Here is a 16,308-nt window from a genome sequence, read left to right on the forward strand (position 1 = left end):
CCTACCGATCGATTTCAGGCAAGTGTTAGGTCCGGCAGTACGTCTTGGTGCTGTTCGAAACCGGCGTACCCTGGGAACAGACTCGGAATCTGTTTAAGGGAATTGTGTCAAACACAAGCCCGGTTCTTTGTGCTCGTTATTACTATTTCTTGTTTGCAGATTATCCAACACTAATTTGTATCTTCGGTTTGGACTTAAAATGAGCGTATGTTGGTTCAAGTTATGTTCATCCCCAGTGTGCTACATAGGAAAAATAGGTAGGAATGTAACGAGTTGTACATAGGAAAGAAATAACTTTAGTTGATTCGGGTTATGTTAAATTCAAATTACAAAAAATAAATATGATATTTTGAGGTTCTTCAAAATGAGATTTTACAGGAACTTTAGTTTCAACGGGATCTACTACAAAACACATTAAAATGAACCTTTATAGCTCTCTATGGCCTCGATCACCAATCCTTGAATATTTGGTATTGTGTTTATTATATTTGAAATCCAAGTAGAAGAATAACTATTATATGGAGGCAAGTTTCTAAGTGGAAGATGACAATTTAAATAATAATACAAATGAATAAGACGAGAAAAAAAAAGGTGAGCCAATAGAAGAATTAAAAAACAACAAAAATATGGAAGAAATGAGAGTCGAAACTTGGTAAAATTAATCAGTGGAAAAAAGGTACTTTTGCCATTCAAACAGTTCACTTTGTGATATAACTGTACAATATATCATCATCATCATCATTATCATCATCATCGTACTCAGTATATCCCACCAATAGCAGAACTATGGTAGGGTCTGAGGAGGGTAAGATGTAGACAGCCTTACCTCTACCCTTTAGGAATAGAGAGGCTGCTTCTGGTGAGTCCCCGGCTCGATAGTAGTTTTGCATCAAGCCTTGGACATAAGGCACATAACACTCAACCATCGGTACACCGCTGATTGGTGCATGTACCCTTGTCTTTCGTCTATCAACGCCACCACATGATACCTGATTAACCTTCCGCCACTTTTAACGTTATTTTCACGCTCACGAGATTAGTAAAATAACGTCAAATTAGTGCAATTTCACTTTTGCCCACCCGAGGGTTCACACATATATACATTATATGCGCACACCGCAATCAGGGCGCCCGAGGGTTCACACATATATACAGTAAAATAACTGTACAATATATAATACATACCAAAAAAAAAAAAATTGAAAATTATGAGGCCTTCATACTTTGGGGGCCCAAAGCCCTAGCCTCACCTCTTAACACTAACGGGCCGGCCCTAATTGGGATGGTAGAAATGAGCCATATTGTGACACATAGTTTTGGAAATGGGAAGGCATTTGGTGTGGGATTAAAACGTTTAGTTCAGGATTACGAGACCCAAGGGCGAAGTATAGTTAGGGCTCGGGATGGTCCCGGCCCCCCTGTTTTTCTGCGCAGTAGTGTAAATTTACCTGTTTTCGTCCGAAAATTTTTATACGTAGTGTAAATTTAGCCGTTTTCGAACGAAAATTTAAGCCCGGCCCTCCTCGTTTGTGAATTTTTTAAATACATTTTGAGTCCGCCCCCCCGGTATCTTCGTTCAAGCTTCGCCACTGACGAGACCCAACTGGTCTTCCTTCCTTCGAACCTTAATTTTGCCAGAGCGATTCATATGTAGAATGATTTATTTAAAGTTGTGAGAGAGATTTACAAAGAGGGGATACATTATAATGTGAACTAGGTAACAACCGCTGCATTGCGGTGATGCGCCGACACGAATTTGATAGGTATCGATTAAACTCGTTATGTATCCGACACTAAGTTCAAAAAATAAATCAGGAAATATCTAAAATGGTATCGTTGCACGTACAACTTATGATCAAAACGACACAAATTAAGTCGATATTGGTTTGGTTCGGTACGTTACGACATCGGTTTTTAAGTTAAAGAAATTAAAACAAAACGATAACAAACTCAAAAGCATTTACGAATTAAACTTTTGACGTTTCACATTTTGTTATTAGATATTTTTGTTATTAGTATTAGATATTGTGATATGTAAATCACTTAAATATCTAGAGGAGTAGAGTTATAGTTTAAAAAACATAAAAAAGAGGAGTGGAGAGCTGTAGTTAAACAGGAAAAAAACATTAAAAATTGCAATAAGCAGGGATTGAGCCTGTGCACCCAAGTTTGCAAAATTCGCTAGGTGGATCCTAGACGGTGGACTGGAGAGTTGGGAGTATTCGGGGAGTACTCGGAGAGTACTCGGACATGATAAGTATAAAGGAAAATAATTTTTGAATATTATATATTTGTCAAAATAAGCATGATTCACGTCAAAATGGTACTCTAGCTGACTCGAAAACTTTTGAATGACTTTAACTGACTTTTAGAGAACCCTAGCCTGCGTAGCGTGACTTTTGACCACTTAGCCTGACTTTTTGTACGATTTTTTACCGACTTTTAGAAATTCCTTCCCATACTAGCCCAAATTTTGACCACGTAGCCCGCCTCACACGACTTTTGACCGACTTTGACCGCTTCCAACTAATCCAGACTGACATGGAAAAAGTCTCCAAGGTAGGGGTCCGAGGACCGACTAGTTGGCCTTGGAATCTGAAGAAACACTAACCGGACCCCGGGCAGATTACTGGTAACCTGGGGGTTAGATAGATGTTTCCCACGAGGGGTTAGACCCAGAGAAGATGGTTCTTCTGATAACCTGCAAAACAGACACCGTGAGCTTGTCACTGAGAAGGGGGGGGGGGTTCCTCCTTGTGACCACCCTCCGGCGTGAGAATCAGACTAGATTGCTCTTTAAATATAAGTGTATATTAAGAGATTGCTAGAGCAGATATCAGGTATATTATGATGATACAAGATAAGATGAGATGATCATACCATTTGGGGTATTTATAGCCGAAGGTAGGTTTCCAAGAAGGTGTGGCCGGCTGCAACAGTGTTCCTGTTCCACCAACAGTGGCCTACGCACGTGCCTTGCTGGTAGTTGGTGGGTAGGCAGCGGCTGATAGTGACCAGGCCTGCTGTGTACTATTCCTTTTCCACCAACTGCCGGCTATGCACGTGGTATGGCAGTAGTTGGTGAGTAGGCAGCGGCTAATAGTGACATACAGTACAGGAGCATGCTGCTCGCCATACTGTTGTCAATAAGCTGTCGTATCTTTAGTCAGATCTTTTTCCCATACCTCGTCAGGTACAGTACAGAAGATCTTCCCGTATCGTACGGACTGGCTTATTTGGGCGGGAGTATTCCCCCTCCCGCCCTTGTGCGGGATTGTTCCCGGCTTTGCTCATTCCTTCAGGTGACACTGAGTGATTGAGAGCTAAGTGCCTTGTGCGTGTAGCCTTGCTGCGCGGGTGGCCTTCCCTGATGGCTTGTATCCGAGGCTGCGGGGACAGGCGGAGTCCTTCACCATTGGGAGGCATTTCCTGCGGGAACAGCTTGCGTACTGCGCGTAAGGACGTCACGTCTCTGAGCATGGTTGGTCCTGCGGATCCAGTTGGTTTCTGCGCAGACGTTCCTCTTGAAGGTGAGTCTTGCGGGTCCAACTGGGCTCTGCTGGGACCTACCTCTTCAAGTCCCCCCAGTCCAATGTTCTTCTCATGAGTGTTTAATAAAGTGAGGTGAACTTTTGGACTTAAGCAAAGGGTTTTTGAAAAGGGTTTTAAGGTTTTCCATGGGGATTCTTCCCGCGGAAGTCCTTGTCACTTGCAGAAATTCCCGAGTTTCCTGCTTGGTCTTTGGGTATGATGCGGGTAGGTCTGTAACCTCCTCGCAAGTCAGGAGCGTTGAGTCCCACTTGTGTGGATTCTCCATGAGGTTTTGGTAGTTTTGAACATAGTGATCAATTATGTTAAAACCACCAATTCCATCCTGGAGCTTCAAACCACGTTGTTCTCGACGTTCCCGCTATGCGGGGATGTTATTTCCGTTTCCGCAAGCATTGCCCAGAAGATCCTTCTTGGTTTCAATTCCCAGCGGAGCGCTAGGTATGTGAAGGGTTTTGCCTTAACACTGTACACGCGCTCGTCTTACTGTTACTTTACTTCCAAGGTATTCCTGGCGTCTATTCCCTGCGGGTGCTAGGTATGTGAAGGGTTTTGCCTTTACACTGTACCCGCACCCGTCTTATAGCTACTTGGTTGCCGAGGTATACTTGGCTTCAATTCCCTGCGGGTGCTAGGTATGTGAAGGGTTCTGCCTTAACACTGTACCCGCATCCGTCTTACGGTTACTTGTTTGCCAAGGTAAGGGGTATTTTCCCGCTTACTTTTTGATCTTTTTGAATTTTGAATTTTGAAATTCGAAGAGTTGGTGGAAAGATAAGAACAGTCCAAACCTCTGAAACGTCGTGCGACGGTTTCTTCTGACTGTGTCAGGACGTGCAGGAAGTTATGGTGACGTGACAGTACATGGTCATTCCAGTCGCTTTTTCAGGCGCGTGGGCGCAATTTTTCGGGCGCGTGGCCGCGAAATTAATGGTACGCGTCCTGTCAACAGCTGTTGCCAGCTTGCTCTTTGCCACGTGTCATAGTTTCATTGCACCTTCTATTTCTCTCTCCTCCGCATTAATTTCATCGCATTAATTGCGATTAGTATATAAAGGGGGAGAGGGTTCTTTGTAATCCACACTTTCACTCTTCTCTTCATCTTCTAAGCGATTTCCGGCGAATACTCACCTTTTCAGGCAAGCATTCTCCCGAAATCGTTTTCTTCTTTCTTTTTGCAAGATGTCGTCTCGTGATCTCGAATCTACAGCCGATGATAAGAGTACTGCTGGCGAGTGCCAGTGTGCTCTGCCTGGCGATCTGTATCGGTACGTCGTCAGGAAGTTCATGCTCGAGTCTCTCGAGCCTGAGTTTCCTGAACCCCATCAGACGGTGTACGATGCCCCCAGAGGCAAGATCGGGGTTTATGCTGCATTCTTTGTTTATGGGAATCTTAGGTTCCCATTGACAAAGTTTGTTTACCGTGTCCTTGAGAGGCACGGTGTTCATTTGACCGAGTTGCACCCCATGGCGATTGCCAAGATTCGCCACTTCGAGTGGGTGTGCCGGATTTTGGGCATTGAGCCCTATGTTGACCGCCTGATGACCTTCTACACTTGGAGGTGCATCCAGGGGTGGTATACCCTGACAACCCGAATCAAGGGTTTGAAGATTTGCGCGACCGAGCGCAGTCTTCGCGCGTGGAAGCGGGAGTTCTTCTTCATCTCCGCTCGCGCCATCCCCCTTGCCATGAAGTTTAAGAATGGGCAAGCTCTCCCAAGCCTTCACGCCTCCAACTACCAGGAGGCGGAATGGTTCTCGAAGATATCTCGGGTCCAATCTCCGGTTTACCGGTTTGCGGAGTCCGGGATGGTGATGCTGGGGATGAGCCGGGTGTGGAAGGCTGCCGATCCGCAAAAGATCCCAATCGTCCTCGAATACGGTTCGAACTCTGTTCCTTACGGTATGCTTTGTTTCTTTTTGTTGATTTTGAATTTCTTCTAACCTCTTTCCTGTTTATTTCAGAGGGGAACGACTTGCAGTCGCTCCTGAACCCGCGGGAGGCTGACGGTCCCGCTCGGATGGGTACTCGCGCTCTAGACGAGAACGAGTTGCCCATCCTAGAACAAACGGCGGATCGGTTCGTGGAGGTCTATCCGCTAGGCCATGAGATCCTTAGCGCCAGGCGGCCAGGTAAGGCGCTATTCGACCCTCGACCCCTCAATGTTGAAACCGCTGCTGGAATTCCTTTAATCGTATGTTCTGATGAGGAATCTGCAGATGGTCCTCCGTTGGTGCGGAAGAAGAAGGCTGCCGGCGGGAAGGGGAAGGACAAGGTGGCCTCCACTGCCGATCCGGTGCCTCGGTCTGACTCGGAGACCGAGAGCGAAGAGGTGGCGGGGAATCCCGGTGGTGATAAGATCACCATTCCGGAGGTTGTGACAACTGTCACCGAAGAGCCCAGGATGACGACGGTGACCGGCGTGAAGAGGCCGGCTCCATCGGGTTCATCTCCGCCCGTCCGCACTTTCAGGCTCAAGAAAACCCGTAAGTACAACTTCCTTTAGCTTTTATCTTCATAGTTTAATATCGTTAACACTTATCTTCTTTACGCAGGCGTGGATGTTGACGCATTCCAGGGTGGAGTGCAGAGTACCTCTCCGCCAATGACGGTAGGCTTGGTCAGCCTACCTGAGGCGTCGACCCAGGCGCCTGCGCCTGCTTCCGCTGGTTCAGTTGCTCACTCCTTTGAGTCGACTGTTCCAGCTGTGATGACGTCACCGCCGGCAGTGAGTGCTATTTTAACAGCATCCTTCACCGAGCTGGCGGTTACTATTGCTGCGGATTCCGCGGCGGCGACCGCGGCGGCTTCTACCATGCCTCCGTCATCGGCAACGACGGCCGATCCGTCAGGTATGCATGGGGCTTCTCGCCAATCTCTGCCACCTTCCCATCTGCCTGACCTCTTGGATGGATTTCCCTTGGGTTCAGGTGATGGGTTCGGCGGCTATCGGCCTGTTATTGACCCTACAGGTGCGTAGGGTTCTTTTGGCCCATTATATATATATTTTTTCTTTATCATTTTTCCTAACTGCTTTATGTTTTTTGCAGTGTCGGATTCCAATGAAGTGTATGTTCCACGATGGAACATTCGCCGAGGAACAACCCTTCGCACCCCTGTGGAGTGCGTGGAATGGGCTCGTCACGCTGCTCCCAGTGGTGCGTTGGGGGAAGCCATGGCTAGCTACCAGGAGGGTAGGCTAACCAATGAGCTTCGGGTTCTCCTGGCCCGGATGCAGCCGCGCGTCGAGCTGCTTTGTCGTGAAAACGACAAGTTAAAAGCAGCTTGCCTTAAAGAAGTGGCTCAGGCGCGGCCTGTCCGGGAGGAGAACCAAAGGCTTTCCGCAGTAGCTGCGGAAAAGGAGAAGGCCTTCAAGGCCCTCGAGGTTGAAGTTCAGGCTCGACTCGAGGCCCGTTCCAAGGCTTCCCAAGCTGTTAATGAACAGCTTCGGCTGGCTAAGGAAACTGCGAGGAACGCAACCGAGAGGGCCACCAAGGCTGAAGCTGTTGTTGAGCCTCTACGCGTGGAGAATGAGGAGCTTAAAGCCAAATTAGAGGCTCTCCAGCAGGTTCATGATGCCTTGGCGATGGAAGACGCCAAAAAGCTCCAGGAGATCTTGGACCAGAGGGGGGTGCTTGACCATACTGAGCGGAAGCTAAAGGGCGTCGAAGAGGCTGCGGCTAAAGAAGTGTTGCTTGCCAACCTCAACAAGAGTGAAGCCGAACGCGCCCGTAACGAAGCTCAAGCTGCCCTCCAAGAAGCTCTGGTTGCCAAGGAATGGCTTCTTCGAGAAGCGTTGTCTCAGGTATTGTTTTCATGTCTTTATGCTTTTCTTTGTAGATTGAAAAGGTTTTGACACTTGTATATTTTCTTGTAGGTTGTGCATCGGGTCTTTGCTGAGACCTCTTATGATGATGCTATGAGCGCAGCCCTCAACGCTTCTCACGAGGATGGGGAAAAGGCCGGCTTCCTGCTTGGTCTAGGGTTCGTTGAGAAAGGCATCCCGCCTTCCAACTTCCCTTTGTACAATGTTGATACTGAAGCTGTTTACGACCAAGCAGTGAATCAGTACGCCGCCTTCCCGCATCCGGTGGTGGAGAAGGTGAATCAAGTTGCTGCTGCTGATGATGGGTTAGCTATCCTTAAAGCTTTCCTTGAACTGCCACGATCTACTGATGGTGCTGGTCCAAGTGGAAGTGGCCCTGAAGCCTGATCCTGAAGATCCCTTCCCGCTGCTAGGATAGATTTAGCTTGTATAGATTTATTTTCTTGTAGGCGGGTAGTTACCCGGCCTTTCTTGTAATGTATATTTATGAAATATAAATCTTTGTGCGGGTAAGACCGCTACTTTCTCTGGATTCCTTGCTTTATAAACGTTATATGACTTGCATACTTTAGTTTATATTAGAAATTTTCCAAGTGTAGAATAAGTTAACCTTTAAACGTGGTAGATAATAGGTTGAAGTTTTGGTTAATCCTTCGTGATTGTGCGGGTAGGACCGTCACTTGCACTTAGTAGGATGGCTAAACTTTACCTACGTCTGACCTGCGTGTAGGTTTTCCTCATCTTTTCTGAGGATAAGTTAACCTTTGAACGTGGTAGATAGTAGGTGTAAAGTTTTGCTTCCTCTTTCGTGATTGTGCGGGTAGGACCGTCACTTGCACTTAGTAGGATGGCTAAACTTTACCTACGTCTGACCTGCGTGTAGGTTTTCCTCATCCTTTCTTGAAATTTCTAAGTGTTTAGGATAAGTTAACCTTTGAACGTGGTAGATAATAGGTTGAAGTTTTGCTTCCTCTTTCGTGATTGTGCGGGTAGGACCGTCACTTGCACTTAGTAGGATGGCTAAACTTTAACCTATATCCGACCTGCGTGTAGGTTTTCCTCATCCTTTTGTTAGAAATTCTGTTTTGAATAACCGTTCGACGCGCGGTTGTTAATAGGTTAGTGTTCAGTATCCTCTCATGATTCATACGGATAGACCGGCACTTTCATTTAGTGGGATAACTGAACTTTTCCCCTTCAACTCACCTGCGTGAAGGTTTGTCGTTTTTTTTGGTTTATGCGGGTTTTGCCGCCTTCCCCATGCAACGACTTTCCACGTAATTATGCGGGGAAAACCGGCATATTAGTGTTGAATAAATTAACCCTTCGACGCGCGGTTGTTAATAGGTTAGTGTTCAGTTTCCTCTTATCATGATTCATGCGGATAGACCGGCACTTTCATTTATTGGGATGACTGAACTTTTCCCCTTCAACTGACTTGCGTGAAGGTTTGCCGTTTTTTGGGTTTATGCGGGTTTTACCGCCTTCCCCATGCAACGACTTTTCACGTAATTATGCGGTGAAAACCGGCATATCCGTGTTGATAGTTCATAAAGTATAAATGTAAAATCATCAGCGTCGATGTTTTAAGGAGAATCATTTCCATTAGAAGTGGCTCTTGGCCTTTTCTTTACAAATTTGGAATTGATTTACATGCAAAATGTGTAATTGAGCTCCCTTCCATGTTGTTGGGATGGGAGTGCCATCGAGCCGATACGCACCTGGTTCGGGATCTCGTTCTTTACGCAGCATGTAGTCTCCACATTGAAGCTGGAATTTTATTCGTGTTTTCCCCAGCTGGGGTTCTACACGCATCAGCCTGCTCAGTCTTCATTGCGCCACGAGGTGCGCAAGCTTCCCATCTCTGACAAATGCTTCGACCAAGTCCTTTACGTCTATGCATTCTTCGGTGTTGTGTCCTTTTGTCCTGTGAAAGTCACAGTATTTGCTCCGATCAGCATTATGACGATGTCGGATTATTGGAGGCTTTGGCCATGGGAGCTCCTCAGTGGCGAATATTTCGGTGACGCTTTTGGTGAGCGGCGTCCATCTGGAGTTCTTGTTTGACTGTACTTTATCCCTTCCGCCTAACCGATGCTGTAAGCCGGATGAGGTGTCAAAGTTTACCCTTGACTGCTAAATGCCTAGCTTCCGCTTTTTGTTTAATCGGGCGGTAAGGACGTTGTCTTCTCTTGTTTTCTGGGTGTAGAGGTTTGTGCTTTGTGGGAGATCTCTACCCAGTTGCTTCTCCGTTTCCGCAAAGCGTTTAGCTGCTGTCATGATGGCATCCCATGTGGATGGCATGCCATCTTTACCTGTTAAGGTGCGGATGAGCTCTGGGTCGTTCGCGCCCTGAATAAAAGCAGCGCGAACAAGATCTTCGCTAATGTTACCCAGACTTAGCTTCTTCGAGTTGAAGCGGGTGATGAAGTCTAGCAAAGATTCATCTTCCTCTCAAATGCATTTGAGGATTGTCCATTGCTCCTCGGTATACTTTCTTTGCTGGCTGAAGTGTTGGCTAAACTTCTGTTGGAAGTCTGCCCAGTCGTAGATGTGATTGACCGGTAGACGATCGAACCACGCTCTAGCAGTTCCCACCAGCGTCATTTGGAACATGTAACACCACGTCGGTTCCGTCCAACTACTGACGGTTGCCCCCGCTATGAATCTGTTCAAATGATCATCTGGGTCAGATATACCATCATATGTGCCTATGCTGGACATTTGTTTAGCACTTTTTGGGGCAATTGCTTCCGCAATGTCCCTTGCAAATTTGGACGTTCCCGCATTTGCAACGTTTGGTCTGAATGTTTTGGAGAAGTCACGGGGACTTCCACCTGTGTTTTTTGGTTTGAAGGCTTCTCCAAAATGCCTTCTCGGTTGGGAGTCCGTTTCCTTACGCTTCCCTTTTGCCCTATGGCGAGGGTTCGCGTCGGAGTCGGATTCCTCTGTGTCATCGTCCGAGTATTCTTCGAATTCGTCAGCCTGTTGGACGGAACGCAAACGTTCGTCCAACTCAGCTTGGAATTCCCTCTGACGTGCCTCCGCCCATGCCTTAACTTCATCGAGTGTTTGGCGGGGGAGTCTTGTTCGTTTCTCTAACTGGGTATCGGTGATTCCCAGTGAGCGATTATTTACTGCACTTGCCCCAGCTGGGTAGTGTTTGTAAAATTTACTTCACTTGCCCCGGCTTGGGTAACCGGGGTAGTGTTTGTAAAGACTGTGTAACCGGTATTCCCCCCAGTAGCTGGGGTTGTGGTTACCGGAGTTTCTTTAACCATCTTTTCAGAAGTTTGGAAAAACTGGAGAAAAATGAAGTTCAAGCTTTATGCACGGATGGCGCCAATGAAGAAACACTAACCGGACCCCGGGTAGATTACTGGTAACCTGGGGGTTAGATAGATGTTTCCCACGAGGGGTTAGACCCAGAGAAGATGGTTCTTCTGATAACCTGCAAAACAGACACCGTGAGCTTGTCACTGAGAAGGGGGGGGGGGTTCCTCCTTGTGACCACCCTCCGGCGTGAGAATCAGACTAGATTGCTCTTTAAATATAAGTGTATATTAAGAGATTGCTAGAGCAGATATCAGGTATATTATGATGATACAAGATAAGATGAGTTGATCATACCATTTGGGGTATTTATAGCCGAAGGTAGGTTTCCAAGAAGGTGTGGCCGGCTGCAACAGTGTTCCTGTTCCCACGGATGGCGCCAATGAAGAACAACGTGGTTTGAAGCTCCTGAATGGTAGTTGGTGGGTAGGCAGCGGCTGATAGTGACCAGGCCTGCTGTGTACTATTCCTTTTCCACCAACTGCCGGCTATGCACGTGGTATGGCAGTAGTTGGTGAGTAGGCAGCGGCTAATAGTGACATACAGTACAGGAGCATGCTGCTCGCCATACTGTTGTCAATAAGCTGTCGTATCTTTAGTCAGATCTTTTGCCCATACCTCGTCAGGTACAGTACAGAAGATCTTCCCGTATCGTACGGACTGGCTTATTTGGGCGGGAGTATTCCCCCTCCCGCCCTTGTGCGGGATTGTTCCCGGCTTTGCTCATTCCTTCAGGTGACACTGAGTGATTGAGAGCTAAGTGCCTTGTGCGTGTAGCCTTGCTGCGCGGGTGGCCTTCCCTGATGGCTTGTATCCGAGGCTGCGGGGACAGGCGGAGTCCTTCACCATTGGGAGGCATTTCCTGCGGGAACAGCTTGCGTACTGCGCGTAAGGACGTCACGTCTCTGAGCATGGTTGGTCCTGCGGATCCAGTTGGTTTCTGCGCAGACGTTCCTCTTGAAGGTGAGTCTTGCGGGTCCAACTGGGCTCTGCTGGGACCTACCTCTTCAGAATCCGACTTTTACAACACGGTGTGCAGCCCACCAAGAGAAGAGATGTAGAGAATTATAGTTAAAATACAGAAAAAAAACATTTAAAAGAATGCAATAGCAGGGTTGAGCCTGTGCAGCCCACCAAGAGAAGAGGAGTAGAGGTGTAGTTAAAAAAACAGGAAAAAATTGCAATAAGCAGGGATTGAACCTGTGCAGCCCACCAAGAGAAAGAAGAGGACTAAGGAATAAAACTATGACCAACTTACCAAGGAACAATATTGTTATTTTAACCATATAAATATCCTAAATACATTAACAGAAAAGTAGAACAATTCTATGGCACCGACTTTCAATCTTTACTTAGTATATAATATATAATGGTATTAAAATGGATTGTTAGTATTTAATTCAGACGCTTATAAATTTGATTGCCAACGTTAAAAAAGAATCAGGGTAGTGACTTAAAATACCCGATCGGGTAAGTTTTTCCTTCCGTCCCGATCTACTTGGATTGGTGTAGCCAACGATACGAAATGGTACCCGCCCGTCTTTACCATAAAAAGATCGAATATTATTATTGATACATTTATAAACATTTCAACAATAAACATATTTTGTTTTTAATTAATTAGGGAGGCCAACAGGTGTTGCTAAATGGATGGATCTTATCAACATCCATGAATGATAAACCATAGATCGAACAGATGAATCGGAAAAATAGGGTGCTATCCTATAGCCTTGCATCAGCTAAGTTCACGAGTTGGAAATAAGCGGACTCGAACATCTGACATTCATCGCACAGTAAACCACCTCTTATCTGGTCCCCAATTGGTTCTACCATAGAGGCCAACAATATACAATAACTCTCCCCTGAACACAACTTACAGATTTCATCGTACTATGCTCTCTAAAGAGAACCTCTAATCAAAATCTCACCCATGAGGTTCAAAAGGTGATGATTTGGAATCCCATTCTAAATCAACCTCAGGATTCTTGTGGTTCGGGAGGACCCAACAGAGAGCTCCCCCCTCCCCCCCCCTCGGTCGACTCTTTGGCCTTAAGAACGTTGGTTTTAAGAATGGACATGATATGAATTCAAGTCTTGGATTTTAGAATTGAAAGATATGGAGACATATCAAGAATTCTTACTATTTCTTAGATTCCTGGGCACAATTCATTTTAGTGGGATTTTTCATTCACATTTTTTCCACCAAAAATGTTTTATAAAACTTTTTAACCTATAAATTTGGAGTATCCTATTTTCACGCAATTCACAGGGTTTATCAAGCAATCGAAGTCCATGATGAGAAGGGGCTGGGGAAAGCTTGAACCCACTATAGTGATGAATATGAGCTCAATTGAAATTCCTAGGGAGTTATACATTTGTGTATTGATAAGACCATTCACTAAGCTCGATCTCTCCCCCGGATGAATCATATAGCCAACAGAAACCATGAGCTAGATCAAAAGAGGTTGCCCACGCATGAGTAAATATTTCATAATAGCTCATTATACCATACATATTTCTTGGAATATCCAGATAATATGTAGGAGCATAAACTGAAACAATCTTGAGCTACAAAGATAGTTATTAAATCACTAGCACCGCATAAAAACATTCCTCCTATAGTAGCTGTTAATACGGATAAGAGAAACTCTGTTTTAGTCATTTTTGTACATTCAATGTAATCTATGGATAGAGGAATGCATAGAGTTAAACATAGTAATATAAGAGATTAAAAAATTTCATTGAAATTGTTCGTTTGTAAATTTCCTGAAAAGCTAATCATAGGTTCCTCTCTCCATCGAAACAATAGGGTCGTTATGCTCATTACTAAAAATGTTAAAGAAATGAAATATAACCAAGGAATATCTTTTTATCAGATGTTGAATCAATCATCAAAGTAAAAATTAGCAAAAAATTAGGATTCGTTATGGGAAAATCAAACTTCCATCGAAGAGAAGCCAATTAAAGGATTTCATAAAATTTCTTGTTGAATAGAGAATGAATTTTCAATTATGTACATGCCATATCACGAATTAGTAACTGCATCTAATTTCTGCAAAAATCCCAATTGTTTCCATTTATTGAATGACATATTTGTGGAATCTCCATGAATATGATTAAAATGAATAAGATCAAACCTTATTCCATGGTATTTACATGAGTTTCTTCTTTTTTCTTTTAACAAAGTCCCAAAGAGGGCTAAGTTGATCCATGATTTAGGTTTCATCTTTCATTTCCTTTTAGTTTGTTTCGAGAAATATATCTATCAGTTCCGGTTCTTTATATTTCTCTTGATTTTTTCCGATCGAGATGTATATACATGTTCATGGATTAACGAAAATATGCAAAAGCTCTATTTGCCTCTACCATTCTATGAGTCACTTCCCTTTTGCATATGACATCGCCACTCCCTTGGCAGCATCCACTAATTTAGAACTTAATTTGAAAGCTATATTTCTACCTGAAGGTTTTCGGAATGCCGCTAATAATCAACATGTCTTGCTATTACAGCTATCCCCGAAGTTACTCCATGTATTGCTTGACGTAAAACATATAGTGGATTTGCTTCCGTCTATTTTTGAATGTTTTTCATGGCTTGATTGATAATCTGATAAGCCAACGATGTTTTTCCCGTGTTACAGAATACAGTTAACCAACATGTTAACTAATCTATTATGATAAATTGGATTGGATTTTGCAATTTCTTCTTTTGCAGTACCTTGACAAGATATGAGCGTGAAAGAGGTTCAATAGTCAATTTTCTTTTTATAAGGGCTAAAATCACTTATTTTGGATTTTTTTACATCATATTGTAGGTTGGATCTCAAAAAATATGAAAGATTTCCCTCCAACTTTCATTGAATACGACTTTCCGCATATTTCTATATGTATCTAGAGACTGATTATGGAATTCTGTTTACTCACTTTAGATTTAGTATCTGTTTCCCTCAGTTTCCTGCTATGATTGGAAATCCTATATTTTACATATACATATAACTGAGACCATGGGTTTCTGCAATAGTGTAAAATAAGTTCTTCAAATCATTGTTATTTGACTCAGACCTTTTCTAAAAAGTCAAAGTATTTCGAATTGTTTGTTGACACATACAAAGTTAGGGAAAACATTTTCAATTTTCATTATTGAACTTTAGACGTACAATAATTCCGAATCGAATCTCCTTAGAAAGAAGATCTTTCCAAGCACTTCATATGTTTCTAGCGATTCACATGGCATCATTAAATGATATATGCCTTGGATAAGAATCTACAATGCACTAGAACGCCCTTGTTGACGATCCTTTACTTCGACATCATTTAGGGTTCCTTAAACAATGTGATCACACCGAGTAAATCTTTAAGCCCCCTTTCTTACCAAGGCTATAAAATGTTCTTTTGATTTATGGAAAATACTGGGTACATAAGCAGCGTGTTCGAATCTATCTGGCAACTTTACGTAAGGAATAGTTTTTTTTTGGTTGATAGTGGAAAAGTTGACAGATAAGACACCCTTAGTGACACTCTACAGAACCGTACATCAGATTTTTACCTCGCTCCCCATTCAGTTCTTTCGAAGTTATTGGCAGTGGCGGATGGAAGTGTAATTGAAGGGGGGGGGGGGGTATATGGACTCCCACTCAACCAACTCCAACAAGGTAAAATATGCTGATCTATTCATAAGTGCCCCCATATAAAATTCACACATACCCCGTTAGAAACTCACAAAATCCATTGGTTACCTATATACGAACGATTGGAAGCAAAATGGTTTTCTTATTGACATTTTCTTCCATATTTTGATTACCTCTATTGATTTTCCTTTAATATAATTGATTTATATAATTTACCGATGGTATTCGCTACTAGTTTTTTTCTTCTTCAAATTTTCGTAATATGCTATCCATTGTTTTAGGTTGTTCGTTCTCCACACAGACATTATATATATATATATATATATATATATATATATATATATGTTTGTGTGTGTGTGTGTTTTAGATGCATTGATTTTATCATTTTATATTTTCGTTAATTATACATAGTTAATCGAATAAATTATTATTATTTTGGCTCATTTTGACCGGCCCATTTTAACGTTTTGATTGGTCGATTATTTACTCATTTTGAGTTTTCCCTGTCCCCCCCCACTGACGAAAAGTCCTGGATCTGCCACTGGTTATTGGATCCTTTTCCACATTCGAGAACCTTCCTTCTTCCACTATGTCCCGAAGAGTAACTAGGACCAACTTAGTCATGTTTTCATATTCCAAAACACTTTTCGTTTTTGATTATTCTCAAAGGAGAAGATTAATTATTTTCTCAACCAAACATATGCAGATTGAATCACGATCTTATAACAAGAACAAGAGATCTTTCACGATCAATCCTCTTGCCCCTTATTCTTCAAGAATCAGAAAGATTCTTTTCAAGTTTTAATTTTTTCATTTGAAATTTAAGTTCTTCTACTTCATTTTTATTTACCTATTGTAACGTTTTGAGTTTAATGAGAAATGTTAGCTTGAATTTTTTTTTACCTATTTGATTAATTTTGATTTATTTAACATGAATAATTTTCTCTCTCTTTTTCCTTATATAATTCCTT

Source organism: Bidens hawaiensis, unplaced genomic scaffold, assembly GCF_021521415.1.
Source record: "Bidens hawaiensis isolate Kalapana, Puna unplaced genomic scaffold, B.hawaiensis_p1.1 tig00036011_1, whole genome shotgun sequence".
Lineage (NCBI taxonomy): Eukaryota > Viridiplantae > Streptophyta > Magnoliopsida > Asterales > Asteraceae > Bidens > Bidens hawaiensis.